General features: G+C 35.8%; 1 long non-coding RNA gene across 1 annotated transcript; it reads right to left on the reverse strand.

The window, feature by feature from the left end:
• Positions 1 to 334: 334 nt before the first annotated feature.
• On the reverse strand, positions 335 to 2308 carry LOC127075100 (uncharacterized). Its single transcript, XR_007786208.1, has 2 exons — positions 1561 to 2308; positions 335 to 631 (listed from the first exon to the last, which is right to left on the reverse strand). It is a non-coding gene; the product is annotated as an uncharacterized LOC127075100 (long non-coding RNA).
• Between the last annotated feature and the right edge of the window lie 3079 nt (positions 2309 to 5387).

A 5387-nucleotide genomic window follows, 5' to 3' on the forward strand; every position in this document is an offset into this window, starting at 1 on the left:
CAATTTATTTCCATTTTTTTAATTGGGTTCCATAACCTTTTTACAATTTTCAACTATTCATTAACAATTTTTAAAACACATTTTGTAATCGTCCATTAAACTTTCCATAAGTCTCCAACCATTTGTTAAAACCATTTAAAATCCAATCATGAACCAACCTTTCCACATTCAATTCAATATTTTGTTTCTAACTTTTCAAACCATTCATTAAAACATTTTTAAGTCAAAACTTTCAATACATTCAATAAACATTCAAATCCATTTACAAATTTACATTCAAACATTTTAAATTAGCATCCCACAAAACCATATCTTTTCATTCAAAACCTTCCCATAAAAAATTCAAATTCCATCAACATTCCATATCAATGCTTCTGTATTATAAAACAAGTACATTTGAATTGAATTAAGATTCATTATGATAAAGTCAATCACCTTTTTCTGTATTACATTTTTGAATGATCCTAAAACAAGGGCTTAGTTACAAGTTTTACATCATACATAATCCTAACATATGTTTCCCTATCCTAATGCCTCGAGTTGAAATGAAACAGTGTTGGCCATCTTTGTGATTCCATGTTGCACCACTCGGGCATTGCTTGAAAGCTGCCGCAAACCTCAACCCAAATACCTGCAACAAGTTCATAAATTCAGATTATGGTTTCAACATATAACATAGCCTCATCTAACTCACTATCATGACTGCATTTTACACATAACCTTTACTTATGACTAATTCCTAATTCAACTTCCCATAACAGTTTCAGTTTTAAGAGTTATAAGAAGCACTATTGTATTTAGCCTTTCCATTTAATAACCCTGCAAAATTCAAAATGTGGATTGAACTCATTTGTTTTTTTTCATAATAACACTAAACCAAAATCCTGCAGGTTTTCATAACAGAACCATTAACTATCATCCTCCACATACAATTCATAGTGAGCTAACTGACTTTTCATATTTACTGCTAACTGAAACCCTAGCTCATTCCATAACCAATCGTCAACATCACACTAACACAACCTGGAATCTACCATTTCCTAACCAAACTAACAAAGCCAGATTCAGTAAAACTGAATTCACCTAAGAAACAAGTCAAAAACAAATCAATTTTGCAATTTACTTTAGCTCAAGTTAATAGCAGGGCGTCGGAGGCCAATTCAGTAAAATAGAAAGTTCATGGGCACTTCGATTTCATATCAAATATACTAACTAAACATTTCATTTCGACATTTTCGATTAAATTCCCATGACTCTAACTATTTCCAAAATGCACCCAAACTAACCTTATACTAACTCAATCACATTCTAACTAACATAAAATTCATCACTGGTATAACAGGCTTAACCTCAACTAACATAGTTAATCCTTTTACTAACAATTTAACATAACAGGGCAATTTAAACCAATCCTGCAAGCTCCTTCAGAAATTAAGTAGGGCACCCAGAAATTGTTACTTCTAACATAATAGGACTTCACATCATTAACAGTTAACATAACAAGTTAACAAAATGGTAATCCTATATTCCTACAAGTTGACAGTAAATAACAGGGCTAACCGTGGCAGCTCGCTCCAGTTCAGATGCAAAAAGCCTCAATTCAATTTAAGACCAAGGTAGTGCATCCTTGTTGCAACAGAATGAATGTTGCAAGTTAACACATCACTTGCAAAATTTAAAGTTTGAATTCCACAGTAAGATAACAGAAGCGTAATGTAGAGAATAAAAACCTCCCTAACAGATTTATTCATTTCCAACTAACTGATAAATTTAAGATTAATTTCAGTTGCATTTGAGATGCATTTCTAACAAACTCTGAACTCTATATAAACTCTACTGCACTGCAATTTTGAAAAACCATTGATTCTGCAAATTTTCAGATTCTCATTCTCACATTCCTCTCTCGCCATAGCAAAATTTCGAGATTCAATTCGAATCGTTTTTGTTTAGGCAACGACGAATCATTGGCGTGAAGTTCGATTTGAGGACGGAGGACTTTGCAGAAAGGCTCTGTTCACGCGCACGGATGGTGGCAATCATCGAGTCGTGGATCCTTCTTATCATTGGTTGAAGATGGAGAATGTGAGCACATCGCTGAAGTCGATTTTCTCTTTGAAACGGCATAGACGCGAACGGTGAAAATGAGGAGGCGTCGACGCGAGAAGCTTCTCATTCACGGTGGGGCTTGTTGTTCATTTTTCGTGTTTCGCTTCAGTATGTGTGGAATATGAAGAGGCCTCATGTACGTTTTGTGATCCGGAACCGGTTTGGGCCTTAGGCCCAAATGGATTACACACTCCCGTTCATCACATGCTTAGTCCGGGCTTGCACCCCACCAGTGCAAGGCCCATCTTTAACCTTTTTGGTATGTATTCTTGGCCTTTTTTTTAGTGTTTGGTTAGTTAGGAAATTAAGGATTAGATATTAAGATTAGGTTAATTAGGATTGTTAAATCTTAATTTAATAGAAATTTTGAGAATTAGTTGTTAAGATTAGATTAATTAAAAGACTAGCATTTGATTAGATTAATTAGCTTAATAGTTTTTTAGAATTTTAGTTAATTGATTTTTAATAATTTTAGTTAATAATAGTTTTTTAGAATATTAGATTATAATTATATTCTTTTAGAATTAGAATTTTCTTTTAGGAGTTATAATCATTTAGAAATTGTTTAGGTTTAATTCAAGGTTAAATCAATTTTACATATTAACCATTTTACCCTTAGGATTTATAATCCTGATTTTTAATATATGTTTCCTTAGTTTAGGGCCTTAATTAAAATTGTCTGGTTTTATCTTAGTTGATTAATTCAATAGGTTTATTATTGTATATGGTGCAACTATTCTCAATCCCATTGATTAGTGTTGACCAAAGGACACTTTGGTCAACCAAATCCGTTGTAATTATGCGGTAAGTCCCAAGTCTATTCAAGTGAACAAAAGACCCTTGATCACTTGATATGAAAAGTTCATTACACTCAAGCTATTGTGGATACACTGAATCTCAGGAGCTCAAGCCCTCAAGGTTCAAATGCAATATCAAGACTTCAAGTCAACATGAATCAAGCATAGCTAGCAACGTAGACTACTTCTCAAGCACTGCAAAGGTATAAACGCCTGACGATCATAATTCAGAGTGTGTGGCACGAGCCTTAAGCAATAGAGAATGGATGAGAGTGGATAATTCCATTAACTCATTCTGAATATCTTTGGGTACGGGATGTTTGACCCAGTTACTCATCGTATTCACCTTTATTCATACACTTTAGCACAATTTGAATTACGTGATTGTCAAGTCTTCTTCTACAACAAGTAGCATCGCATCAATAAGATCAACACGTAGGATCTCCTGTCAGCAACTTGTTAATTTTGATTCGAGTTGCACTCTATGAGCCTTAAGCAACAAAGAATGGATGAGAGTGGAGAATTCTGTTAACTCGTTCTGGATATCCTTGGGTACGGGACACTTGACCCAGTTGCTCAAGGTATTCGCCTTTGTTCATAGACTTTATTGAAATTCCAATCACACAATTGCCAAGTCTTCTTCTTCAAGCAAGGATATCAAGATTTCAACAATTCAATAATGGAGCACTTTTGTTGTTAGCAACTTGTGGTTGTACACCCTCTTTCAATCAATTCCTTGCCTTGAGAGGTGGTAAACCTTGACACTTGTTCTTTGCCTTGTAAGATGGTAAACCTTGGCACTTGATTTGTAAGGTGATAAGCCTTGGCACTTGGTCCTAGCCTTGAGAGGTGATAAACCTTGGCAATTCAATTATTCTCCTTGAGAGGTGTTAAACCTTGGCAATTCAACTCGTTGCCCTGAGAGTCATGGACTCTGGCATATGTCTCTTTTTGCCCTATAAGGTGATAAACCTTGGCAGTACAACTCATTCCTTACCTTGTAAGGTGGTAAACCTTGGTTATTCAATTCATTTCTTTGCCCTGAGAGTCATGAACTCTGGCATCTGTTTCTCTTTGCCTTGTAAGGTGATAAACCTTGGCAGTTCAATTCGGTTCCTAGCCTTGAGAGGTGTTAAACCTTGACAATTCAATTCTTTTCCTTGAGAGGTGGTGAAACTTGGCAGTTCAGTTCTTTTCCTTCAGAATTATAAACTTTGGTAGTGATACCTGGCGTAGAAGGTTTTGAACTTTGGCACTCCTTTTTCAGCCTTGAAGGGTTGTGTACCCTGTCAAATCAATCTCATTCCTTTTTGTTTCAGCCGTAGTAGGCTGAATTACGAAAGCTCTGATTTTCTCATTGTACGATGAGAATACGTAGGTAGGAGAATTCAGATTCTTCGCGAGCTACCCTATTTATTAATCCTTCATTCTTCATCCATCAATCAATACTATCTTTTTGAGATCAAATATACTTCTCCTTGGACTCCATGTACATCCTTTTACGACGATATAATGGCAGTCCACCTTATGAATCAAGAGTTGTTTGGATCGTCCCCAAACATTTAATTCATTCTTTTTTGGTTAAGACACCTGATTACTCTTCTGTTCAGAGTCTATCTCCTTCATGGATCCAAGATACCATTCTTTGTTGATCTCGAACTGTTTGTTCCCCATCCAGTGATATACTACTGTCCTTGTACTCAACAATATTTTCTCTTGAGCCCGGTATATACCCTTTTAGTACGATATAACGGCAATCCACCTTGTGAACCAAGAGTTGTTTGGATCGTACCCAGACATTTAATTCAGTCTTTTTGGCTAAGACGCATGTTTACTCTTCGGTTCAAAGTTCACTCTCCCTTGTGGGTTCCCATGTTACCATTATGTTGGTATAAGTTATATTGTTCATCACTTCAATCATACCCCCTTTTAATTCGTGTTTGTCTTGTCAGTCCTGGTTGCTTATACAAACACTTCTTTATCTTTCCTTTGTTTTCATGGTTCCACGAACTACGAACGCTATGATTTTCTCATTGCACAGTGAGAATACGTAGGCACGAGGATGCGAATTCTTGGCGAGTATAATCCTAATTATTCCTCCTTCCGCCTTAGGGCACCACGCATATATTTCATGATCCATTATCTACCTTAAATCATTAAATAACTCACCCTAGTGACATATTGTTTCTTTGAAACCAAAATATAATTTTCTTTGAAATTCCATATACACCCTTTTAGGACCATATAGTGGCAATCCACATTTGTACCTAGAGTTGTTTGGCTCGTACCCAGACATTTAATTCCTTGTTTTCAGCCCAACCATACAGTGATATCATGCCTTAGGCCCCTCACTTGTGGTTCATGCCACCTTTACTCTATGGTACTAATTCCATTTCTCCTATGGATTCCAATGTATACCATTACCTTTGGTTTCAAACTATACCTCTTCAGTCACTTTTTACCAAATCTTCAATTTTGTGACTT

Source organism: Lathyrus oleraceus, chromosome 4 (genome assembly GCF_024323335.1).
Source record: "Lathyrus oleraceus cultivar Zhongwan6 chromosome 4, CAAS_Psat_ZW6_1.0, whole genome shotgun sequence".
NCBI lineage: Eukaryota > Viridiplantae > Streptophyta > Magnoliopsida > Fabales > Fabaceae > Lathyrus > Lathyrus oleraceus.